Source organism: Rana temporaria, chromosome 11, assembly GCF_905171775.1.
Source record: "Rana temporaria chromosome 11, aRanTem1.1, whole genome shotgun sequence".
NCBI lineage: Eukaryota > Metazoa > Chordata > Amphibia > Anura > Ranidae > Rana > Rana temporaria.
The window spans coordinates 120,503,332-120,529,979 of NC_053499.1; the positions used below are offsets into that span (position 1 = coordinate 120,503,332).

The 26,648-nt window shown below is 41.4% G+C and overlaps 10 non-coding genes across 10 annotated transcripts; all 10 read left to right on the plus strand.

The window, feature by feature from the left end:
• The first annotated feature begins 5,136 nt into the window (after positions 1-5,136).
• On the plus strand, positions 5,137-5,207 carry LOC120918074. Its single transcript, XR_005744286.1, has one exon. It is a non-coding gene; the product is annotated as a small nucleolar RNA SNORD30 (small nucleolar RNA).
• A 1,687-nt stretch (positions 5,208-6,894) lies between these two features.
• Positions 6,895-7,020, plus strand: LOC120918109. The gene has a single exon (XR_005744318.1). It is a non-coding gene; the product is annotated as a small nucleolar RNA SNORD22 (small nucleolar RNA).
• A 10,798-nt stretch (positions 7,021-17,818) lies between these two features.
• LOC120918090 lies at positions 17,819-17,887 on the plus strand. The gene has a single exon (XR_005744300.1). It is a non-coding gene; the product is annotated as a small nucleolar RNA SNORD31 (small nucleolar RNA).
• Positions 17,888-18,070: 183 nt separating this feature from the next.
• On the plus strand, positions 18,071-18,139 carry LOC120918094. The gene has a single exon (XR_005744304.1). It is a non-coding gene; the product is annotated as a small nucleolar RNA SNORD31 (small nucleolar RNA).
• Positions 18,140-18,294: 155 nt separating this feature from the next.
• Positions 18,295-18,359, plus strand: LOC120918057. The gene has a single exon (XR_005744270.1). It is a non-coding gene; the product is annotated as a small nucleolar RNA SNORD29 (small nucleolar RNA).
• Positions 18,360-19,340: 981 nt separating this feature from the next.
• LOC120918075 lies at positions 19,341-19,411 on the plus strand. The gene has a single exon (XR_005744287.1). It is a non-coding gene; the product is annotated as a small nucleolar RNA SNORD30 (small nucleolar RNA).
• A 2,802-nt stretch (positions 19,412-22,213) lies between these two features.
• Positions 22,214-22,280, plus strand: LOC120918098. Its single transcript, XR_005744308.1, has one exon. It is a non-coding gene; the product is annotated as a small nucleolar RNA SNORD31 (small nucleolar RNA).
• Positions 22,281-25,954: 3,674 nt separating this feature from the next.
• LOC120918097 lies at positions 25,955-26,023 on the plus strand. Its single transcript, XR_005744307.1, has one exon. It is a non-coding gene; the product is annotated as a small nucleolar RNA SNORD31 (small nucleolar RNA).
• A 183-nt stretch (positions 26,024-26,206) lies between these two features.
• LOC120918100 lies at positions 26,207-26,275 on the plus strand. Its single transcript, XR_005744310.1, has one exon. It is a non-coding gene; the product is annotated as a small nucleolar RNA SNORD31 (small nucleolar RNA).
• Positions 26,276-26,422: 147 nt separating this feature from the next.
• LOC120918064 lies at positions 26,423-26,486 on the plus strand. The gene has a single exon (XR_005744277.1). It is a non-coding gene; the product is annotated as a small nucleolar RNA SNORD29 (small nucleolar RNA).
• Positions 26,487-26,648: the final 162 nt, after the last annotated feature.

Here is a 26,648-nt window from a genome sequence, read left to right on the forward strand (position 1 = left end):
GCTGAAGTAGTTCAAGCCTTTTATTGTTTTATTATTGATGATTTTGGCATACAGCTCATGAAAACCCAAAATTCCTATCTCAAAAAATTAGCATATCATGAAAAGGTTCTCTAAACGAGCTCTTAACCTAATCATCTGAATCAACTAATTAACTCTAAACACCTGCAAAAGATTCCTGAGGCTTTTAAAAACTCCAACCTGGTTCATTACTCCAAACCGCAATCATGGGTAAGACTGCCGACCTGACTGCTGTCCAGAGGGCCATCATTGACACCCTCAAGCAAGAGTGTGAGACTCAAAGAAATTTCTGAACGAATAGGCTGTTCCCAGAGTGCTGTATCAAGGCACCTCAGTGGGAAGAGTCTGTGGGAAGGAAAAAGTGTGGCAGAAAACGCTGCACAACGAGAAGAGGTGACCGGAACCTGAGGAAAGAGACCTTGGGAGACTTGCGGAAGCAGTGGACTGAGTCTGGAGTAGAAACATCCAGAGCCACCGTGTACAGGCGTGTGCAGGAAATGGGCTACAGGTGCCGCATTCCCCAGGTCAAGCCACTTTTGAACCAGAAACAGCGGCAGAAGAGCCTGACCTGGGATACAGAGAAGCAACACTGGACTGTTGCTCAGTGGTCCAAAGTACTTTTTTCGGATGAAAGCAAATTTTGCATGTCATTCGGTAATCAAGGTGCCAGAGTCTGGAGGAAGACTGGGGAGAGGGAAATGCCAAAATGCCTGAAGTCCAGTGTCACGTACCCACAGTCAGTGATGGTCTGGGGTGCCATGTCAGCTGCTGGTGTTGGTCCACTGTGTTTTATCAAGGGCAGGGTGAATGCAGCTAGCTATCAGGAGATTTTGGAGCACTTCATGCTTCCATGTGCTGAAAAGCTTTATGGAGATGAAGATTTCATTTTTCAGCACGACCTGGCACCTGCTCAGTGCCAAAACCACTGGTAAATGGTTTACTGACCATGGTATTACTGTGCTCAATTGGCCTGCCAACTCTCCTGACCTGAACCCCATAGAGAATCTGTGGGATATTGGGAAGAGAAAGTTGAGAGATGCAAGACCCAACACTCTGGATGAGCTTAAGGCCGCTACCGAAGCATCCTGGGCCTCCATAACACCTCAGCAGTGCCACAGGCTGATTGCCTCCATGCCACGCCGCATTGAAGCAGTCATTTCTGCAAAAGGATTAAGTATTGAGTGCATAACTGAACATAATTATTTGAAGGTTGACTTTTTTTATTAAACACTTTTCTTTTATTGGTCGGATGAAATATGCTAATTTTTTGAGATAGGAATTTTGGGTTTTCATGAGCTGTATGCCAAAATCATCAATATTAAAACAATAAAGGGCTTGAACTAATTCAGTTGTGTGTAATGAATCTAAAATATAGGAGTCTAATGTTTATCAGTACATTACAGAAAATAATGAACTTTATCACAATATGCTAATTTTTTGAGAACGAAGCATATATCTGACATGTCAGTGAATGTAACCTTTTGTTCTGAGATGATAAAGACTAGAAAGGCCGGCTTCTGTTTTTTTAATTTCAACACTTGACTAGCTTCTCTCTCTCCTCAGGGTGCCTCTTCATTTTGATGTACGGTGAAGACTACATCATATGGGTAGGTGTCATGACTCGATGAGGCTTTTTGATAGGGCAATATTTGTTTGTAGAAATGAACAGCAAGTCCTGCAGTCACTATGAAGTAGAGCTGAACCTAAAATCTAGTTTTGACCAGTAAAATGGGTCGGTGTACTTTTTTAGCGTTTCACATCTGATATTCTAGGCACCTTTTTTAAATTCCAAGTTCCGGTACCGGTTGGTTTACTAGGTACATGCCACCCACTCCTGCCTTTTGATTACATTGAGGTCAAGGGATGGTGTATATGAAAAGCGCTGTAACATGCAATGTAATGGATGATTGAGTAGTGAGTGCTACATTAGTTACTGACTTGTGTCCCACGGTTACATAGGATTGTATCCTCTGCATCTATAAAGTGGTTCTAAGCCCCTGGTCACAATGCAATTTGGCAGTTTCAAATCGCATGCCAAGTCGCACCCTATTGTCTGCATTGGAAGCAGTCAAATGGGTGGGTTTGCGTCACACCGATTTTTGAAAGTTCCTGCACTACCTTTAGCTAGTTCAGGTGTGACTTGCATAGAAATCTGCATGAAGTCTCTCAGATGTCTTCCAAGTTGCAACTGAAGTATCACTGAATTGCTACTTTGAAATCATGCTACCTCACTTGACGTAGCATGATTTCAATGTCTTGATCAGTGTGACCAGGGTGGTAAAAGTGGTGCTTTTTTTTTTTTAAATATACACCTTAAAGCCTTCTCTGCATTCATGTAAACGTTGGTAACTTCCCTTCCAGCCCCCTAAATACTCAGCCTGATCTTGGTCCGGTACTGTGCAGCTCTTCTCCCCTGTCTTTCAGACTTGGCTGGCCAATGGCTCCTGCTGCTGTCGGTCAGACTGAGCATGTGCGGGGCTGAGCCATGCAGTCTATCTGGATGCAAACAGCCTGGCTCAGAATTAAACTTGCACAAGTGCTCCCCTAGGGCCCCATTCACACCTGAGCTTAGTGTTTTTAAGCAGAATGTCGCAGGTTTTTGATGTGATTTTGTACAGGTCAAAAGGTTGCCAATGGAAAAAGCCGAAAAACTCCTGTAATCTGCCTAAAAGTTCCAGAACTTGTTGGAGCTTCAGGGGTTGTGGAGATGTGAACCATCTCCATTGAGAATAGATTTACATTTTTTTTCCCCCACCCAGCGTTTTCTAGCTTGAGGCTTTAAGCTACAAATTACAGATCAGATAAATAGAACATATATATTGAAGGGAAATTCAGGCTTTGCAATTGCTTTAAAGCAATTCAAAAAAATCTATGGCAAAACCATAACCTGAAGTGTGAGTCTTTAAGAAAACCAGGTTAGGGGTCAGTTCACCAACAGGAGCTTTCTGCCATGAATTTATTTTGGTGGAGAAAGTTTGACTTGACCAATATTTCTAGGGGGTCTAAAGCAGTAACGGGCTCTTGAAAAGGACCATGTAAATCTGACCAGCAAACTACGCCTTTTTTTATTTATAGATGTCCAGTTAATGTTTGTTAGTAAGCTCCTACTTTTTTGGCCCTATTGCTGTTTAAATATGTATACTTCAGCTCTGGCCATTATACTTTAATACTATAAATTCTATTTGACATGTATGGAAACTTGCCAAACCTTGCCCTAGGCTTGTATGTTCAGTCTTGCTCCAAATGATGACTTGAATGTCTCGTTCGTCTGAAATATTTTGAAGAATATTCCTAGCATGGTGGAGTTCTGATGGAGTGTAGGTCTAAAATGCTAACTTGTTGCTGCTATTACAAAGCTAATGGCCCTGTGTTCACAGTTTACACACAGTGGAACATATGAAGACAAGATTTTAGTGGGATAAATCGAGGTAGGCACGGTCTACTGTATGTTCTTAAAATGCTTCTGGTCTGAAGGGATGAAATCTATGTATATGGACGGACGACACAAGTCTCATGGCACCAAAGCCCTAATCAGACTAGATGTACCAAGGTATAGCAAACTTGGCTGTGCACATTTAACTTAACTATACATTTGTGTTACAGATCTGTGTGTGGCCCAAAGAAGACCTTGATGGTATGAGATGGGTAAATGCCGTATTTTACCTCATTGCTACTTTGATCCTAAAGCTGCATTTCTGAGTCTCATATTTCCAAAAATTGCTGAAAGCTTATATAGTTGGCTGATACTTGAAGCTACACAGCTAATGAACTGAAATCATTTTAGCAGAAATATGATACTGAGCATAATTGACGTGTATGCTGCTGTTCATCCTGAATGCAAGTTAGTGCTTGTACGCATTAAACTTCGTTTATACGTTAATGCACTATGGAGCCCTCCCGTTGTTTGTTTTATCTTTGAGAGTCATTCATCTGCGCATAGAGGTTGCCATTGTTCAGGATATTAACGGCTACTGTGGAACGTTAAGAGGCTTAATACTAAGCCCGCTGAGGTGAGAGGCTTGGGGAAACAGGTCACCAGGATCTGAGCATATTGCACGAAGAATTTTGTGTGGATTCAAGCACTGCACTAGAAATTTGCTGTGGATTCCATTTGGAGTCTTGTTATCATCTTTCACGGATTTTGATCACTATATCTTTGGATTATTTATTTTCATTGACTTTGCACATAGATTTACGTTTTGCATTCTTTGCATGGAATATTGTATTTATTAATCGGAGTTGATTTTGCATTTTTTGCCCACTGATTGTGGTTCACGATCACGGTTTTTATTAGTCTCATTTAAATTTTTTTTATTTCACGCAGCACTTTATTGTTTGAGTATCAAAGTGTCACCCATACACACCCCATTTTTTACACTTTGAAATGTATTTATTTATTGAAGCACTTTATAGCAACGGATTTTGAACACTATCAATTTGATTAATTGGCACGTATGTGCACAGACTCGTTTTGAGAATTTTATTATGCATATACTTTTCATTTATTATCTTTATCAATTACTGAATGTTGCAGTGGACCATATTTCTTCACATACAGAGTTTATTTGTTATACTAGTAATTGTATACTATTCTACATTTCATTTTTATTATCTTATTTAGTGCGTCAGTGCTTTTCTCTGGGTGGTATTTCACACCACCTATGTTCATAATTTTTTCACACAAAATCACTCTCGTCACCCCCCCCCACATTATCCGGTTGATGTTTGGTGGGCAGTATTATACTTGGAGTGAAACACATTCTAACTCACAGGAATTGTTAGATTTATTTCCATATACATGTTATTCATTACTACTATTCTACTTGTAGATTAGCAAGCGCCATTACACCCCCTCTTTTTATAACTTGGTGGATGCTACCACTGCTTCCCACTGATCAATGCAACCCATTTATAGAATGGGGCTTCCGCATTGCCTACAATCCTAATGTTCTTGTGTAGCAGTGGGTCCAACTGCCTCAGGGAAGGGGGGATCAGCTAAATGCTTGTATAAAAGTGCATAAACTGGTGGAGGTTAATTTGCACAATTGTATAGCCGGTAGTTGTATGAGGGCTTTGCTCATGACAGTGTAGATAAGCTAGTGTGTGAACTTTCTTAAAACTGATGATGATTTATCTCTTGGAATCTCGTTCGTCTGAATTCTGATGAGACCTTATTATAACTGACAGTTTTTTATAATTGGCTTTGTGTTCTTGGTTGCTTGATGTTGCAGATGTCTGACCTGCTGAATCTTTTAACAGGTATCGATGGTCGGTACTACATGGGGATGGCCAGAACTGAAGACATGACACATGTAAGCTATGCAACTTAAATATGTGAATAGGGCAAAAATGTTGACATGCTCCCAATAGTTTATTCATAATGCTTGTGGGGGACACAATGATGAATAATCCACTATACCCTGAGCTGGCCTTGTGTTGGCTGTGACAAGGATCGTCGCTATACTGGTTTTTGTAACGACGTGTGTTTTTTGCATGTTTCACTTTGTTTTTCAGCTTTCAACTGGAGGAAAATTTGGTTTAAGGTAAGACTTGAAAACTAGATTATTTACACGGTTCTGCCTAATTGCACCATGTGCAAATGTATGAATACATTTGGGAGATCCCTACCAGTAACAGTAGTTTGCAAGTGTTAAACTAGGTTCACACATGCCAACTGCATTTGCAGTCACTTTTTTAAATGAAGTCCAGTTTAGCTTTGTTCACTGGTTCAGGTGCATGTTTTTACTTTAATTCTCACATGAACCCAACCATACCCAATCTCGCAATATTTTCAAAAATGGACTGTCGCTGTCCTGGACATATGTGAACTACCAGCTCCATTGCAAACTGGTCTGTTTGACATGGGATTCAAAACTCATCCGATTTGCATATGTGAACTGAGCCTTAAAGTGATCTTTAAGGCTCGGGTCCTGATCTTCTCAGGTCCCTCTTCACGGCTCCTGGCCCTTACATCCTGTTGAGTGCCCCCACAGCAAGCAGCTTGTTATGATGCAGTTGTGTCCATTTAGACATTTAGCTGTTCAGCCCCACTTCTCTCCTGATTGGCTAACTCACTTTAACAGTGGGAGCCAATGGTGCTGCTGTTGTCAGCCAATCCAAAATCTCAGATGGCCAAGGGACTTGTGGACAGATGAGCTTGCTTAAATAAGTATTGGGGAGGCTTCTACACGCAGGCTTTTTATCTTCATGCATCAAGATAAAAAAAAACTTCTGCCTTTACAGCTCATTTAAAGATTTAACCTAGGCTATGTAGTCCATGAACACTGAATTTTCAGTTTTTTTTATTTATTAAATTTTTGGTGGGGTGCTGTTAGAGCTGCACAATTGTTGAATCAACTAATTCTACCCCACCACAATATTGAGACATTTTCCTAATTCAGTGCAGAGTTCTTTGCTGACACCGCTGTCAACAAATAGGCCAAGTTTATCACCACATCCATAGCTGGAGATGAAGAGAAACATGACCCATTGTCTGTAAATGGAAGTCACTTCAACCACTTGAATACCTTTTTTCTAATACTTGTTTCTTACAAGTCAAAACTTAAATTTTTGGGGGCTAAAGAATTAAAACCCCAAACTTTTTTTTTTTTTTTTTTTTTTTTTTTAGCAGAGACCCTAGAAAATAAAATGTCACACTATTTGCATAGTTGTCTTTCAAATGCAACTTTTTGGAAAATACCTAAATTAATTCAACAGTAAAGTTGCCACTTTTTTCTATAATATGAAAGATGTTAGACCATAATTGTGAGAATTGATCTTTATTTTAAGCAAAAAATGATTGTCATTTTGGCCAGAATCATCCAGCTATAGAAGCTGTGGCGGATGATGGCAGCAAGAGCTTTGTATCTGAATGATCCCCAAGGATGAAACCTTCACATGTCCGACCATCTGATCTCCACCAGAGCCTGAAAAGGTGAACCCACTGGTGTAGTCAGCTGGAGAAGATGAATAACCTGTTCCTGATGGAACAGTCTGAGGGGATTGACTTATAAAGCAATGCTAAGTACTGTTTAAGCATTCAAGATTTGTAATGTGTTTTTATTTTTTTGTAGGTTTAAAGGATTGTGAAGACCTTTAATAAAATTACATGTGGCTCTACCCCCTCAGGAGCCGCTGGTTATGGGATCGGCGTATTAAGTTACCTTCAATCGTTGTCTAGGGTGATTGTAGTGAGTAGAGCAGTAAACGAATGTCCAATCAGCGAATAAGATTTTCTGAATGCTTTGTCTCGGCCCATCACGACCAACATCAACATGGGGTAGGACAGAAAAGGTTGATGAAGTAAGAGAACCTTGCAGTATCAGGCTTGGATAAGAGATGAGCAATCCTGCTCTCAGTAGTAATAGACATAGTTCGTCGCCACTCTTGCCAGAGTGGGTGAAGTTTCCCCCCGGACAGACTCCTGCCACGAGCCTGGCAGCTGGATTGTCACCTCAAGGTTGCTGGGAGGAACAGGCCTCTGCCACAGGCCTGGTTTTAGTGGAGCCTCTGCCACAGGCCTAGAACTTGGATGAGCGGAATAGTTGAGCTTATCCTCCCAGTAGATTGTGCTTTGGGGTCACCGACTGACAGTACTAAGGTTGTCTGTCAGTCTTCGGTCACCCAGATCCCCGATGGTTCGTTAAAGCTTCTCAGACAACCTGCCTCCTGGTTCTCCTTGAGCCGATCCCCCACCGCACAGCACGCAGCTTGGGATCTCTTCAGTAGAGTTGGGAACCCAGTAAGTCACTGGGGCACCCGATAGCATCAGTTGCTCCAGGCCAGGAGGGCCCAGAGTCAGGAACTCCGCATTGCGCACGACCCCAGGCCAGGTAGGCCATAGTGGTGGGGCCAGCAATGTGCGCATACCCTAAAGGTGGGTGCCGCACCCGGAACCCGTGAAGAACCCAGAACGGCTTCCGCCACAGAAATACTCCTCCCCAGCATGCCCCGCGAGGGAAAACTCCTCTAATTGGCTGCTAGGGAATGGCGGCCCTGCCTGGACCTCTCTGGCGCCACCTGCTGCCCAGGGATGGTGTCTCATCCCTAAAACGGTCTAGCACACAGAACAATCCAGATTTGGCGACAGCCAAATTTGACATAATTCAGAATGCGAGCAAACTATCTCTCTCATTCTCCCACTAACTTTAGCGTAGTGCCTTTACTGAAAGTAAGGGGGCGCTACATACAAAAGCACTGCACTGACCTTTCCGGCCTGAGACCAATCTTGCCCAACAGTGGTGTTTGGAACTCTGCTCAAACCTCCAGATTTTTGTAGTGCGTCCTTGGCACCCTGCCCCTAACATCGTTTGAACAAGATGGGCTTCTGTTTCCAATGTAGTTAAATAAAAATGTTTTAAAATTGGGTGTGGATTTTTTATTTTCTCAAACTTGTAAACCTACATGAAACTGCTCAATTCTAGTCAAGAGGGCACTTGAATAACAAAAGTACAACATGGGTATTTAAGATTGTGTTCATAGATTATAGTTAACATTCACAATCTCAAATGATCCCAAAAAAAACTCTCTAGGATAACTGAAAAGGTAAGGCATTGAGGCGGGGGGGATGGAATAGATGTGATATGCTGGGTTTGGATATGCTCATTTAATCAAATAGAATTCACCTGGCTGTACAATATGCACCTAGTCCTTAAGGCCAATCTTCAGCTAAGAGGTACCAAGCCATTTGATTCTACACTGGTACTACCAAAGAAAGGGAACACAAGTATTGGGCTAGTATGGTAAAGATAAAACGGGCATAAATTTGCCTGAGGAGTTCTAAATGTTGGTGGCAGAATTGATGGACGGGTCCACAATACTGGCTCTGCTGAGATGAGGTTAAACTAGACAGTGATGGGCCTGCTTCTGGGCGATGGCTTGATGTTTGGTTTAGGCTGTGATATAGCTTCCAATGCTGGGAGGGAGATGGGATACATTGTGATAGGAGAAAGGGGGAGATGATGAAGCTTGGATAAGCATCGGTGCAATTACCTGTAGTGATGTGTGCCCCATGTTCATATTGTAACCAGTCTAAGTAATGCTGAACACCTAGGAGCTGTGTCTTAGGGGAATGTGTGCATGATCCCAGAACATGCTGCACCTTATCCGTTAATGGTGCCCTCATGCAGCGTCGCCTTCGTGTTTGTGCAGTGTGACTTTGTATGGTGGTGCAGCACTGTGGTTTAATGCAGTGCATTTTTATGAGGCTTGGAGCTTTATTCTGTATTTCTCCGTGGTACAGCAGACCATGTAAATGAATGGGCTGGTGCATCTGTCCACAATGGGCCTGCCTGTGACTATCCCACCACTCATGGGCTATTCTAGACTAGTCTTCAGCATGCAATGTGTACTGTCATTCTTTGCCTCCATTTACAAAGCATTGCAATTCCAGGAGAAACATACTGGTGGTAAATTATCAAAACTGTTTCTGAGAAGCAATCGGCTTGTTCTATTTCTCCCTGGTCACTAATAAAAGGAAGCTAAAGTGAATGCATGATTTAAATAAAATCTGGGTTTTCACTGGGCTCATGTGAGAATTTCTAAGCTCATGGCCTGTCGCCCTTTGTCTTATTACTGTTGGTCTTTTTCTTGGTGGCTGGGTGTGAGTCTCTGCCATGCTTTCCCTTGCTTACTGAGCACATGGCTGGATGTGGAGGGTGCAGTCCTTGTCTTGTGTCAATGATGAGACTTATCACAGACCTGTTCTGAGAATTCTTTGAGGACAGCTTTTGTCTGAGCAACACCTGATGACAAGGCTAGTAAAATGTATTGGTGTAAGTTTAAATGTTTTCTTCGGGTACCAGACGTGTGGCACAATTGGTTAGTGTTCTATTTTGAGGTTTGTGTGACAAGGTCTCTAGTGCATGATATAGAAGTAGCCCTGCCACAAGGTTGATGGACTTGATGCTTTTTGTATTGGCAGTGGAGATGACCTCACTGGCTGAGTGGCGGCTGTAATATGAAGTCACTCCATCCAAGACATGTCTTTGGTTTTCATCCCTGTTCAGTACACTGCAGCTATAGAATTGCCTGTTTGTGCCTAATATTCGAAAAGTTGATCTTCAGCAGCTTTTACAGCACAAAGCTCATACATGCTATTGGCATTAGTTTAGAAGGTTCCTTTGAAGTGTGGCTTTGATATTGACCAGTATGATTTCAAATCCGCACATCAGTGCAATTTGCTCTGCTGTATTTATTTATTTTGTGCCTTTAAAAGCTTGAATAAAGCCAATAGTCCATCCAGTTCAACAGGTGTACTTGTGCCCATGTCTATAATTACCCATATTCCTGTGCCAATATACGTCGGCAGAATGGCACGGTTGGGCACAATCGCGTACCTGTATGTGATTGTTAAATGCCCAGCTTTGGGTCGCGGGCACGACCCGATCCGAAGCTCCACGGCCGCGGGTCCCGTGGACCCGTTCGCCGCTGGAGTCCCGCGATCGGTCCCTGGAGTTGAACGGGGAGAGGTGTGTTTGTGTGTAAACACACCTTCCCCGTTCACAGTGGCGCTGTCATTGATCGTCTGTTCCCTGATATAGGGAAAGGCGATCAATGACATCACACGTCCAGCCCTGTCCCCCTACAGTTAGAAACACATGAGGTCACACTTAACCCCTTCATTGCCCCCTAGTGGTTAACTCCCAAACTGCAATTTTCATTTTCACAGTAAACAATGATTTTTTTGCTGTGAAAATGACAATGGTCCCATAAATGTGTCAAAATTGTCCGATGTGTCCGCCATAATGTCGCAGTCACGAAAAAAATCGATGATCGCCGCCATTAGTAGTAAAAAAAAAAAATAATAAAAATGCAATAAAACTATCCCCTATTTTGTAAACGCTATAAATTTTGCGCAAATCAATTGATAAAAGCTGCTTGCGATTTTTTTTTTTTTTTTTTACCAAAAATAGGTGGAATACGTATCGGCCTAAACTGAGGAATTTTTTTTTATATATATTTTGGGGGATATTTATTATAGTAAAAAATATTGCATTTTCTTCAAAATTGTTGCTCTATTTTTGTTTATAGCGAAAAAAATAAAAACCGCAGAGGTGATCAAATACCACCGAAAGAAAGCTCTATTTGTGGGAAAAAAAATGCACCAATTTTGTTTGGGAGCCACGTCGCACGACCGCGCAATTGTCATTTAAAGCGACGCAGTGCCGAATCGCAAAAAGGGGCCTGGTCCTTTTACCTGCATTTTGGTCTGGGTCTTAAGTGGTTAAGATGCACATCCAAGAGTCTCTAAAAATATTCATACTCCCTGCTTAAACCACAAATCATGGAAGGGAGTTCCACATCCTTATTGCCCTGATGGTGAAATCTCCCTGGGCAGTTAAAGGTTAAACTGCTTCTCCAATCTCATTGTGTGGGCCCATGTCCTCTTGCACCCCTTGAGACTTTATTTAATTTTTTCCCCCTCTCTGCTGAGATCACCATTGAGAGGTATTTGTAAATTGCAATCATATCTCCTCTCAAGCATAGTTTTGCCAGCGAGAATACATTATACATGGGTGCTCAACCTGTGGCTCTCCAGCTGTTGCGGAACTACAATTCCCATGAGGCATTGCAAGCCGCTGACAGGTACAAGCATGTCTCCCAAAGGCTGAGGCATTATGGGAATTGTAGTTTTGCAACAGCTGGAGAGCCACAGGTTGAGCACCCATGCATTAGTGCTTGTAGGCGTTCCTCCATATTTGAGGTCCTTCAGTTCTCTTGTGTTGCCCTTCAGTTCCAGCACATCCCTTCTGGGGACTGGTGACCAGAACTGGGCAGAGTGGTCTAACCAGTTTTATAAAGTGGGTAGGATTATGGTTTTCTCTGGAGTAGATCCCCTCTTTTATGCATGCAATGTCAAGCTGCAGCTACCAATTGGCCATCTACTAGGACAGATAGTTCTCCTCCTTGATTTCCCTCATTTGTTCTCCCCTAGTGAGTAGTTTGCTTCTTTTTTTTTTTTTTTCCCTAGTGCATTAATTTACATTTCTCTACATTAAACCTTATTTGCCATGTATTGGGCCACTCCATTATTTTGTTCAAGTCTTTCGATATCCTGAAGTGAAGTTATTGCCCTGCTTAATTTTGTCATCTGTGAAAGCAGCTTTTTATCCCATCCTTTATGAAAAGATTGACTTGGTCCCCAGACAGAACCTTGGAACCCTCCCACTTGCCAATCCAGACCAGTCGGAGTACATGTTATCACCACCCTTTTGGACCTGCCCCTGTAACCAGTTAAACTAAGAACAAACCTTGTGGTCCATGCCTTCAGACCTCAGCTTGTAACTTAAGCGCTTATGGGGGGGGATTATCAAATGCCTTTGCAAAATCCAGGTACACTAAATCCATGATTGGTATAAGGAAGGGAAATGGGATAGGGGAATCTGCGCTAGGTGAAAGCAATAATAAAGCAATTAAGGGTGGGTCCCGGGAGGGACGTCCTGCAGCTGAACACAAATGTTTAGATACAAAAACAAAAAAAACGTATGGAAAAAGACAGTGCAGCGCTAGACAAAATATAACATCAAGTGTGAAAAGTGTGTCAATAGAATATTTAAATAAATGAATAAACCATGAATGAAAAATTATATAAGTGAAATATAAAAATAACACAATCTAATATGGCAATTATCCTCTGAAGTAAACAGGACTGTTGCAAAAAATAAACATGATAACTAAACCTGTGAAGGTAAGTGATGCCTAAAACAAATGTATTTCTGCAGTGAAGCCAGAGAACCTGTCTGTGTTCCAACAAATCAGTGTAAATTATGTAACATAAATAATCACAGTAATAATGATACACAGTGTTTCAGTATAAGTCCATGTTTCATGGAAAGTATAAATAAAGTTGAATAAAGGTGAGTAAAATTAAATAGAGTCCACAAAGGAAAAAAATGCGAGGGAGGGGCTTTCCACCAAAAGACCGCAGATGGAAATAGGAGGAAGCAATCCAGACAATCCAATGTAAAGAGAAATGGAGGCTTACCGGAAAGCCTGTGACCCGACCTTCTCAGGAAGGGTCTAAACAGGCGTGTTGGGATACAAACGTCCCTCAGACAGTGGAGATGGATCGATATCCTTCACGAATCAAACGTCGGGGTCCACAGCGTCGTAGCTCCTCATATGGGTCAGGGATGACAGCACTCACAGAGATATGTAGCAATGGTGGTCAGCAGATGTCATATGAAAAAAGAAAAAATTTCCATAGTATAGCCTGCTTGATATTGGTTTATTTAAAAATTCAAATTCAAATTTTTCCTTGCAAGGAAAAGAAAAAGCTCCAAAATTTAAACAGACCGCCTTGGGCCGTTAGCGCATGCACAGTGCGTGTGTTGCAGCCCAAACACTAAATCCATGGGCCTTCCCCTGTCTAGATGGCAGCTCATGTCCTCGTAGAATGTTTGGTCTGGCAGAAAACACCCTTTCATAAACCCATGCTAACTACTGATTTTATTTTTTCTTTCCCTCATTTTTTTTTATATATAGTCCCGTATCCCCTCCAATTTACCTATGGTTGATGTTGGGTTGACTGGCCTGTAGTTTTCCAGGCGTTTTGTCTGTTCTGTGTCTTGAAAGTTGGTACCACAATGGCTTTTCTACAGTCAGCTGGTGCAATTCCTGTGAGTATGCTGTCCGCAAAGATTATGAACAATGGTCTGGCTATAACTTGACAGTTCTGAGGACTCTCGTGTCTAAGCCATCCTGTCCTGGTGATTTATTTGTATGAAGTTTATATAGTCTTGACGCCTAACTCTGTTAGCCGCGGGTACGTACTGAGATTGAAGGTGTTTAGTACTTCAACAGAAGTCTGCAAGTCGCAATGAAACCGGAAAAGTAGTACAGGAACCTTTTTTCCATTGCTGGCAATGTGGTGAAATTTATCGCATGACAAGTCACTGGTGTGAATGGGGGGCTTGTTATACCTTCCACAGTCAAGTGTATCTGGCTGGTCAATATGTCATGAAACCCGCTTATACAGCCTATCTGCAAATTAGATGCATAGGAGGTGGGTATATGCTTACTATTCATGTTAAAAGGAATCTCTGCAGATTTTCTCTATTCCATAAATGTGTCCTAGAGACCTTGCACGCTGTTTTAGCTCTAATGCAGTTGATTAGAACTTTTAATTTTGTGTAGAGGGAAGATTGATTAGAACACCTGTCCGTTTTTATTCTGTCTGTGCGCCCCATTCAACTTTTTCTCCTGTTTTGACTTTCAATGATATTTGTAAATCTCAAATTTTGAGTTGTCCCCAGCAAAGTAAGAGGGGAAAATCTTCCAATGGGGACACTAGTTCTTTGGGACAGAAAGTGAAGAGAAATTGCTCCATGGGACAAAGGCAGACAAACCTGACATCTAAAATGAGATGTTGCTTATAGTTCTACATTACCTCCTGATAGCGCTCCTAGTCTACAGCAGTACAGGGATTAATGTACATACGTGTATACTGCATGTCTGAGCAGCTTTTTGCTGATGTGTACCAGATTAAGATGTAGTAGTTTACATTTATACATTTTTGCATTCTTCAGGGTTGCTACGATCTGAAGATGGCTCCCCACAGCATTACAGGTGAGCAGTAAAGACTTGAATGTAGGGTACAATGTGGTGGTCATCAGTGATGATCTATATAGACAAGCATATATCTGACTTGTCAGTGAATGTAACCTTTTGTTCTGAGATGATAAAGACTAGAAAGGCCGGCTTCTGTTTTTAATTTCAACACTAAACTACTTTCTCTCTCCTCAGGGTGCCTCTTCATTTTGATGTATGGTGAAAACTAAGACTAAATTATATGAGTAGGTGTCATGACTCAAGGCTTTTTGAGAGGGCAATATTTGCTTGTAAATAAATACGGATGGTGCAGCGCTAAATGATGAAATATATGTATATAAAGTCCAAAGAAAGTACACCTGCAGTGAGTGCTCAAATGATGACAGACAGGTGGCAATAAGGGTGAGATCACAAGTGCTTGACACCAATCCACCACCACACGAAATGGCCTCTCACCTAATCAAGTAGACCCTTTGATTATGGAGGGTCATATGCGCTTTTCTTATGGATAACAGATAATCCAGGAACATTCAGATGCCAAAGATAAAGCGTGCCAGGTAATCCCAGGTCATGTAGCAATCAAAATACAAGGCATAGTGCTCTCCGTTTGGACTATAATTTAATAAAAGTAAATGGATATCAAACTCACAAGAAAGGCACCACGATCGGTGCCGATAACAGCGTTATAGGCATACAGCATGGATAGCAAACAGCTTGATGGCCGCGGGTGACGTCGCTACGAGCGTCCAGTTAATATGCTTGTCAGAATCTACTACTTTTGCCCCTATTGGTGTTTAAAGCGGATGTGCCATGGGAAAAAAATATTAAAAGCCAGCAGCTACAAATACTGCAGCTGCTGACTTTTAATATTAGGACACTTACCTGTCCTGGAGTCCAGCGACGATCGCAGCAGAGGACGAGCGATCGCTCGTCTCTCTGCTGCTCCCCCCGCCATCCACGCTGAGGGAACCAGGAAGTGAAGCGCTGCGGCTTCACTGCCCGGTTCCCTACGGCGCATGTGCGAGTCGCGCCGCGCCTGCCGATTGTCTCCCGCTGTGAGCCGAGTGTTCCCAGCACACAACGGGGGGGCGACGGGATGTGACAGAATGCCCGTCTTTTGCCCGTGAATGCCGGGCCGGAAGTGGGTGCAAATACCTGTCTTTAGACAGGTATCTGCACTCCCCTCCCCCCTGAAAGGTGTCAAATGTGACACTGGAGGGGGTAGGGTTCCGATCAGCGGGACTCCACTTTAGGGTGGAGAACCGCTTTAAATATGTATACTTCAGCTCTGGCCGTTACACTTGGTTCAGTACTACAAATTCTATTTGACATGTATGGAAACCTTGCTCTAGGCTTGTATGTTCAGTCTTGCTCCAAATGACATGACCGTCTCGTTCGTCTGAAATATTCTGAAGAATATTCCTAGCATGGTGGAGTGTAGGTTAAAATGCTAACTTGTTGCTGCTATTTCAAAGCTAATGGATCTGTGTTCACAGGTTACACACGGAACACATGAAGGCAAGATTTCAGTGGGATAAATCAACGTAGGCACAGTCTGCTGCATGTTCTTAAAATGCTTCTGGTCTGAAAGCTTTAACCCAAGTATATGGATGACACGTCTCATGGCAGATAGTCACCAAAGCCCTAATCAGACCAGATGTACCAAGGTATAGCAAACTTGGCTGTGCACATTTAACTTGACTATGCATTTTTGTTACAGATCTCTGTGGCCTAGAGAAGACCTTGATATGGTATGAGACGGGTAAATGCCGTATTTTACCTCATTGCTACTTCAATCCTAAAGCTGCATTTTTGAGTTGCTCATATTTTAAAAAAATTGTTAAAAGCTTATGGAGTTGGCTCATCCTTAAAGCTACACAGCTAATGAACTGAAATGATTTTAGCAGAAATGTGATACTGAGTAGACATGTGCATTCGTTTTCGTCCGAATGCATTTTCGTTATCATTTTAACAAACGATAACGAAAACCAAAAGATCCGACATAAACAAATGCTTTATTTTCGTTGCGGTCGAATGTGCCTAATCTTAACTCTATTAGTCCAATATTATTCTACATAGAGAGAAAAGATTCGACATGGAGAGACATGAAGATTCGACATGGAGAGACATGAAGATTCGACATGGAGAGACATGAAGATTCGACATGGAGAGACATGAAGATTCGACATGGAGAGACATGAAGATTCGACATGGAGAGACATGAAGATTCGACATGGAGAGACATGAAGATTCGACATGGAAGAGACATGAAGATTCGACATGGAAGAGACATGAAGATTCGACATGGAAGAGACATGAAGATTCGACATGGAGAGACATGAAGATTCGACATGGAGAGACATGAAGATTCGACATGGAGAGACATGAAGATTCGACATGGAGAGACATGAAGATTCGACATGGAGAGACATGAAGATTCGACATGGAGAGACATGAAGATTCGACATGGAGAGACATGAAGATTCGACATGGAGAGACATGAAGATTCGACATGGAGAGACATGAAGATTCGACATGGAGAGACATGAAGATTCGACATGGAAGAGACATGAAGATTTGACATGGAAGAGACATGAAGATTCGACATGGAAGAGACATGAAGATTCGACATGGAAGAGACATGAAGATTCGACATGGAAGAGACATGAAGATTCGACATGGAAGAGACATGAAGATTCGACATGGAAGAGACATGAAGATTCGACATGGAAGAGACATGAAGATTCGACATGGAAGAGACATGAAGATTCGACATGGAAGAGACATGAAGATTCGACATGGAAGAGACATGAAGATTCGACATGGAAGAGACATGAAGATTCGACATGGAAGAGACATGAAGATTCGACATGGAAGATTTGACATGAAGATTCGACATGGAAGATTTGACATGGAAGATTTGACATGGAAGATTTGACATGGAAGATTTGACATGGAAGATTTGACATGGAAGATTTGACATGGAAGATTTGACATGGAAGATTTGACATGGAGAGACATGAAGATTCGACATCACTTTTTTTTTTTTTTTTTAGAACATTCGACAGACACCATAAGCCTTCAATGACAGATTCAAACTTAATTTGGATTTTCGGACGAATGCATTTTTTTAACGTAAAACTAAATAAATAAAAACGAATTTCGGGAGTAACTAAATTTATTTTTCGGACGAAAACAAAATTACGAAACAAAATATTTCAGTGTTCACATGTCTAATACTGAGCACAATTGACTTTATGATGACTTTATACCGCCCCAGTCTGATGTTTGGTGACTGAGTGGTTTGTTCTGATTGTCCACATTAAGGGATGTGCTCTGAAATTTAGGATATAAACTGCTTTACATATGTACACTTGCTGGGAGATTCTGACAGTCAAATTTCCCTGTAGGTATACCTGGCACTCTGAATGGCGACACCGACTGGGTTTTATGTACAGGTAAGTTGAGTAACCTTGCTCCAGGTTCAAATATTTCATGTTTAGTATTTTGTGATGACATTTTACCGCCCCAGTCTGATATTCTGTGACTGAGTGGTATATTCTGTGACTGAGAAATATATTCTGAGTTTTTCTATTTAAAGAGGTCCTCTGAAATCCTTTCCCTGTCCTAAAGATCTTTCTCTTTACAGAAAATGTAAACTGCTCCATCCTGTGGGGTAAGTAAAATTCTGTTTGGGGGGGGGGGGTCGGGTGTAGTTGGGGTTCACTGCAGTGATGAGTCATACTAGCTCACTTTGAAAAATAATGAAACGCTTCGAACTCCTGAGCAGTAGCTACTGTGAAGATGTTTTTTTTTTTTTTTGCAGGGTCTCAGAAAATTAATTTGCAGATCTCCTCTTGAAGGAAATGAATGGTAAGTGAAGTGATGGTAATAAAATGTTTAATTGAGTGTAAAACTAGGTAACCTGAGAAGTACACATTGCAATACTTGACTGCACATCTGAACAATTAATCTGTAACTTTGTAAAGCCGCTGTAATTTACTTAGTAGATGCTACCACTGCTTCCCAGTGATCAATGCAACCCATTTATGGAATGGGGCTTCAGCATTGCCTACAATCCTCTAGTTAAAGCGGGAGTTCACCCATTTTTAAAAAAAAAAAAATCTCCCCTTAGCTTCCTGCTCGTTCGGTCTAGGGGAATCGGCTATTTATATTAAAATATGAGCAGTACTTACCCGTTTTCGAGCTGCATCTTCTTCCGTCGCTTCCGGGTATGGGTCTTCGGGAGCGGGCGTTCCTTCTTGATTGACATTCTTCCGAGAGGCTTCCGACGGTCGCATCCATCGCGTCGCTCGTAGCCGAAAGAAGCCGAACGTCGGTGCGCAGGCGCAGTATAGAGCCGCACCGACGTTCGGCTTCTTTCGGCTACGAGTGACGCGATGGATGCGACCGTCGGAAGCCTCTCGGAAGAATGTCAATCAAGAAGGAACGCCCATTCCCGAAGCCCATACCCGGAAGCGACGGAGAGGATGCGTCTCGTAAACGGGTAAGTACTGCACATATTTTAAAATAAATAGCCGATTCCCCTAGTAATAACGAGCAGGAATCTAAGGGGGAAAAGTGCCCTCTAAGGGTGAACCCCCGCTTTAATGTTCTTGTGTAGCAGTGGGTCAACTGCCTCAGGTAAGGGGATCAGCTAAATGCTTGTATAAAAGTACATAAACTGGTGGAGGTTAATGGCACAATTGTATAGCCGATAGTTGTATGACGGCTTTGCTCATGTGTAGATAAGCTAGTGTATGAACTTTCCTAAAACTGATGATTTATCTCTTGGAATCTCGTTCGTCTGAATTCTGATGAGACCTTATTATAACTGACAGTTTTAAAAATGTGGCTTTGTGTTCTTCGTTGCTTGATGTTGCAGATGTCTGACCTGCTGAATCTTTTAACAGGTATCTGATCGGTAATACATGGGGATGGCCAGAACTGAAGACATGACACTTGTAAGCTATGCAACTTAAATATGTGATTAGGGTTTTCTTGTGAAAAAAAAAATATGTGATTAGAGTAAAAATAAGTTAACATGCTCAAAATAGTTTATTCATAATGCTTGTGGGGAACACAATGATGAATAATCCACTATACCCTGAGCTGGCCTTGTGTTGGCTGTGACAAGGATCGTCGCTATACTGAAGAGATCCCCTTTAGCTGTAGAATCAGACTGGTTTTTGTAACGACGTGTGTCTTTACATATTTCACTTTGTTTTTCAGCTTTCAACTAGAGGAAAATTGTTTTAAGGTAAGACTTGAAAACTAAATTACATTTACACGGTTCTGCCTAATTGCATCATGTGCAAATGTAACAATAGTAACAATAGTTTGGCAAGTGTGAGCTCAGTTTAACACTTGCAACTGCAGTTGCAGTCACTTAAATGGAGTCCAGTTCAGTTTTGTTCACTGGTTCAGGTGCATGTTTTTACTTTTATTCACACCTGAACCATACCCAATCTCGCAATATTTTCAAAAATGGACTGTCGCTGTCCTGGACATATGTGAACTACCAGCTCCATTGCAAACTGGTCTGTTTCACATGGGATTCAAAACTCATCCGATTTGCATATGTGAACTGAGCCTTAAAGTGATGTTTATGGCTGGGGTCCTGATCTTCTCAGGTCCCTCTTCACGGCTCTTGGCCCTTCCATCCTGTTGAGTGCCCCCACAGCAAGCAGCTTGTTATGATGCAGTTGTGTCCATTTAGACATTTAGCTGTTCAGCCCCACTTCTCTCCTGATTGGCTTAACTCGCTTTAACAGTGGGAGCCAATGGTGCTGCTACTGTCAGCCAATCCAAAATCTCAGATGGTCAAGGGACAAATAAGTGCTGGGGAGGCTCCTACACACAGGAGGCCTTTTATCCTCATGCATCAAGATAAAAAATAAAAAAACTTCCTTTACAGCTAATTTAAAGATTTAACCTAGGCTATGTAGCCCATGAACACTGAATTTTTTTTTTATTTTTTTTTTTGGGTGGGGTGCTGTTAGAGCTGCACAATTGAATCAACTAATTCTACCCCACCACAATCTTGAGACATTTTCCTAATTCAGTGCAGAGTTCTTTGCTGACACCTGTGAACATATAGGCCAAGTTTATCACCATATCCATAGCTGGAGATAAAGGGAAACATTATGTCTGTAAATGAGTCAGTTTAACCACTTGAATACCTTTTTCTAATACTTGTTGCTTACAAGTTAAAACTTTTATTTTTTTTGGGGGGCTAAAGAATTAAAACCCCACTTTTTTTTTATTTTTTTTAGCAAAGACCCTAGAGGATAAAATGTCAACTATTTGCCTAGTTTTTTTTTTTTTTTCCCCTCAGGCGTTTTGAGGCTTCAAACTACAAAATGCTCAGGTGTTAATGGGGCCTTGGGGAGTGGCGTCCTGTGTAGGGAGGAGCCAGGTGTGCCAGCAGGGGACCTGTGAAGAGGATTGGAGCCGCTCTGTATTAATAACATTACACAGATCAGATCAACGCTGTATCCTGGCCTAGGCCAACAAGGCCCAGGCTTGGGACAGCACGCAAAGCGTCCCCATATCCAAAAAAGCAAGTGAGGAAATCTATGCAAAATAAGGGAATCAATTGCCCCCAGGCCCTCGGAACTAGTGTCCCCATTTGAAACCAGAAAGGGGTGTGGCTTTAACAGGAAGGGGTGGGTAATATTCAAATTAGGGGGTGCACGTGTTTAGTCAGGCCTAGGGCAGCACAAAACCTAAATACACTACTGGATCAGATAAATAAAACATGGAATGAAGGAAAATTCAGGCTTTACAATTTAAATTAAAACTAAACTTCACTATGGCAAAACCGTAAGGTGAGCTTTTGTTCACAAAACCAGACTAGGGGGTCAGTTCACCAACAAAAGATTTCTGCCATGAAATTTTTTTGGTGGAGAAAGCTAGACTTTACCAATATTTCTAGGGGGTCTAACGCGGTAACAGGCTCTTGACTAGGACCATGTAAATCTGAATGACAGACCAGCAAATTGCCCCTTTATTTTATTTATAGATGTCCAGGTAATATGCTGGGCAGAAGCTCCTACTTTTGCCCCTATTGGTGTTTTGAATATTTATACTTCAGCTTTGGCCGTTATACTTGGTTCAGTACTACAAATCCTATTTGACGTGTATGGAAAAAATGCCAAACCTTGCCCTAGGCTTGTATGTTCAGTCTTGCTCCAAATGATGACTTGACAGTCTCGTTCGTCTGAAATATTTTGAAGAATATTCCTAGCATGGTGGAGTTCTGATGGAGTGTAGGTTAAAATGCTAACTTGTTGCTGCTATTACAAAGCTTTAACCCAAGTAAATGGACGACACAAGTCTCATGATGGCAGAGAGTCACCAAATCCCTGATCAGACCAGATGTACCAAGGTATAGCAAACTTGGCGGGACGCATTTAACTTGACTATGCATTTGTGTTACAGATCTCTGTGGCCTAGAGAAGACCTTGATGGTATGAGACGGGTAAATGCTGCTTTTTACCTCATTACTACTTTGATCCTAAAGCAGCTTTTTTGAGTTGCTCATATTTTCAAAAATTTGTTGAAAGCTTATGGAGTTCTCCTTGAAGCTACGCAGCTAATGAACTGAAATGACTTTAGCAGAAATGTGATACTGAGCATAATTGACAATATGATTACTTTATACCGCCCCAGTCTGATGTTTGGTGACTGAGTGGTTTGTTCTGATTGTCCACATTAAGGGATGTGCTCTGAAATTTAGGCTATAAAACTGCTTTACATATGTACACTTTCTGGGAGATTCTGACAGTCAAATTTCCCTGTAGGTATCCCTGGCACTCTGAATGGTGACCACCAACTGGGTTTTATGTGCAGGTAAGTTGAGTAACCTTGCTCCCGGTTCAAATATATAACTATGTTTAGAATTTTGTGATGACATCTTACCGCCCCAGTGATATATTCTGTGACTGAGTGGTAAATTGTGACTGAGAAATATATTTTGAGTTTGTCTATTTAAGGAGGTCCTCTGAAATCCTTTCCCTGTCCTAAAGATCTTTCTTTTTACAGAAAATGAAACTGCTCCATCCTGTGGGGTAAGTAAAATTCTGTGTTTGGGGGGTCAGGTGTAGTTGGGGGTCACTGCAGTGATGAGTCATACTAACTCACTTTGAAAAATAATGAAACGTGCCAAACTCCTGAGCAGTAGCTACTGGAAAGATGTGGGTTTTGTGTGTTTTTTATAGAAGGTTAATCTGAAAATAGTTTTTATTTATTTTTTTTTGCTTGAAAGATGGGAACGATATGGTGCTTCCTGTCCGTGGTGGTTCTCTTCTCCCTAGTGTGTTACTATATAGTCAATATCATATTTATGGTACATCATTGTGAGTCTTTTTTTCTCTCTGGGGCATCACGTCATCCAAGATGATCGGGAGGACTCTCACCCTTGATGTCGGTGGCCACTCCAGTGTAAAGACCCTGGCTGGGGTTCAGCCGCAAGCCTATTATGCTTGCCTTCTGGTAAGCGCACATTTCATATGGTGTTTTTCTTATCGGTGGTGGTTACAAATATTTTTTGAGTTCACTGCAATTTGTTTCACTATTATTAATTCAAGCCAATTGAGGACTTTTGGAATCTTTGGACTCTCATTGCTTGGTCTTATTATTTAAGATTTTGATCAACAAAATTCAATTTTCACTTTATCAGCGCAACTTATTTATTTTTTCTTGTGTATTTTTGTGTGTATCACAATTTTTGTTGCAGCTCACATATATTGTTGAATATTTTAGCGAGGTAATATTTTCTTGTTTTTATTTTGCTGATGTGTACCAGATTAAGATGTAGTAGTTAACATATATACTTTTTTGCATTCTTTAGGGTTACTACGATCTGAAGATGGCTCCCCACAGCAATATAGGTGAGCAGTAAAGACTTGAATGTAGGGTACAATGTGGTGGTCATCAGTGATGATCTATATAGACAAGCATATATCTGACTTGCCAGTGAATGTAACCTTTTGTTCTGAGATGATAAAGACTAGAAAGGCCGCCTTCTGTTTTTAATTTCAACACTAAACTACTTTCTCTCTCCTCAGGGTGCCTCTTCATTTTGATGTATGGTGAAAACGAAGACTAAATCATACGAGTAGGTGTCATGACTCAAGGCTTTTTGAGAGGGCAATATTTGCTTGTAAATAAATGCAGATGGTGCAGCGCTAAATGATGAAATATATGTATATAAAGTCCAAATAAAATGTAGCACACCTCCCAGTGAGTGCTCAAATGATGAGAGACAGGTGGCAATAAGGGTGAGATCACAAGTGCTTGAAACCAATCCACCACCACACGAAATGGTCTCTCACCTAATCAAGTGGACCCTTTGATTATGGAGGGTCATATGCGCTTTTCTTATGGATGACAGATACTCCAGGAACATTCAGATGCCAAAGATAAAGCGTGCCAGGTAATCCCAGGTCATGTAATAAACAAAATACAAGGCATAGTGCTCTCCGTTTGGACTATAATTTAATAAAAGTAAATAGATATCAAACTCACAAGAAAGGCACCACGATCGGTGCCGATAACAGCGTTATAGGCATACAGCATGGATAGCAAACGGCTTGATGGCCGCGGGTGACGTCACAATGAGTGTCCAGTTAATATGCTTGTCAGAAGCTACTACTTTTGCCCCTATTGGTGTTTAAATATGTATACTTCAGCTCTGGCCGTTACACTTGGTTCAGTACTACAAATTCTATTTGACATGTATGGAAACCTTTCTCTAGGCTTGTATGTTCAGTCTTGCTCCAAATGACATGAAAGTCTTGTTCGTCTGAAATATTCTGAAGAATATTCCTAGCATGGTGGAGTTCTGATGGAGTGTAGGTTAAAATGCTAACTTGTTGCTGCTATTTCAAAGCTAATGGATCTATGTTCACAGGTTACACACGGAACACATGAAGGCAAGATTTCAGTGGGATAAATCGACGTAGGCACAGTCTGCTGCATGTTTTTATGCTTCTGGTCTGAAAGCTTTAACCCAAGTATATGGATGACACGTCTCATGGCAGATAGTCACCAAAGCCCTAATCGGACCATATGTACCAAGGTATAGTAAGCTTGGCTGTGCACATTTAACTTAACTATGCATTTTTGTTACAGATCTCTGTGGCCTAGAGAAGACCTTGATGGTATGAGACGGGTAAATCCCGTATTTTACCTCATTGCTACTTCGATCCTAAAGCTGCATTTTTGAGTTGCTAATATTTTCAAAAAATTGTTGAAAGCTTATGGAGTTGGCTCATCCTTGAAGCTACACAGCTAATGAACTGAAATGACTTTAGCAGAAATGTGATACTGAGTAGACATGTGCATTAGTTTTCGTCCAAATGCATTTTCGTCCGAATTTCAGGTATTTTCGTTATCGTTTTAACAAACGATAACGAAAGCACAGAAAACGAAAACCAAACGATCCGACATAAACAAATGCTTTATTTTCGTTGCTGTCGAATGTGCCTAACCTTAACTCTATTAGTCCAATATTATTCTACATAGAGAGAAAAGATTCGACATGAAGATTCGACATGAAGATTCGACAATGAGAGACATGAGTCGTGTTTTTTTTTTTTAGATTAGAGAGACATAAAGATTCGACATAGAGAGGCATGAAGATTCGACGTAGAGAGGCATGAAGATTCGACGTAGAGAGGCATGAAGATTCGACGTAGAGAGGCATGAAGATTCGACGTAGAGAGGCATGAAGATTCGACGTAGAGAGGCATGAAGATTCGACGTAGAGAGGCATGAAGATTCGACGTAGAGAGGCATGAAGATTCGACGTAGAGAGGCATGAAGATTCGACGTAGAGAGGCATGAAGATTCGACGTAGAGAGGCATGAAGATTCGACGTAGAGAGGCATGAAGATTCGACGTAGAGAGGCATGAAGATTCGACGTAGAGAGGCATGAAGATTCGACGTAGAGAGGCATGAAGATTCGACGTAGAGAGGCATGAAGATTCGACGTAGAGAGGCATGAAGATTCGACGTAGAGAGGCATGAAGATTCGACGTAGAGAGGCATGAAGATTCGACGTAGAGAGGCATGAAGATTCGACGTAGAGAGGCATGAAGATTCGACGTAGAGAGGCATGAAGATTCGACGTAGAGAGGCATGAAGATTTAAAATCTATTTTTTTTTGTTTTTTTTTTTTCAACATTCGACAGACACCATAAGCCTTCAATGACAGATTCGACTTTAATTTGGATTTTCGGACGAATGCATTTTTTTTAACGTAAAACTAAATAAATAAAAACGAATTTCGGGAGTAACTAAATAAATTTTTTTTTCGGACGAAAACAAAATTACGAAACAAAATATTTCAGTGTGCACATGTCTAATACTGAGCATAATTAACTTTATGATGACTTTATACCGCCCCAGTCTGATGTTTGGTGACTGAGTGGTTTGTTCTGTTTGTCCACATCAAGGGATGTGCTCTGAAATTTAGGATATAAACTGCTTTACATATGTACACTTGCTGGGAGTTTCTGACAGTCAAATTTCCCTGTAGGTATACCTGGCACTCTGAATGGCGACACCAACTGGGTTTTATGTACAGGTAAGTTGAGTAACCTTGCTCCAGGTTCAAATATTTCATGTTTAGAATTTTGTGATGACATCTCACCGCCCCAGTCTGATATTCTGTGACTGAGTGGTATATTCTGTGACTGAGAAATATATTCTGAGTTTTTCTATTTAAAGAGGTCCTCTGAAATCCTTTCCCTGTCCTAAAGATTTTTCTCTTTACAGAAAATTTAAACTGCTCCATCCTGTGGGGTAAGTAAAATTCTGTTTGGGGGTCCAGGTGGAGTTGGATCACTGCAGTGATGAGTCAACTAGCTCACTTTGAAAAATAATGAAACGCTTCGAACTCCTGAGCAGTAGCTACTGTAAAGATGTGGGTTGTTTTTTTGTTTTTTTTTTGCAGGGTCTCAGAAAATTTATTTGCAGATCTCATCTTGAAGGAAATGAATGGTAGGTGAAGTGATGGTAAAAAAAAATTCAATTGAGTGTAAAACTAGGTAACCTGAGAAGTAGACATTGC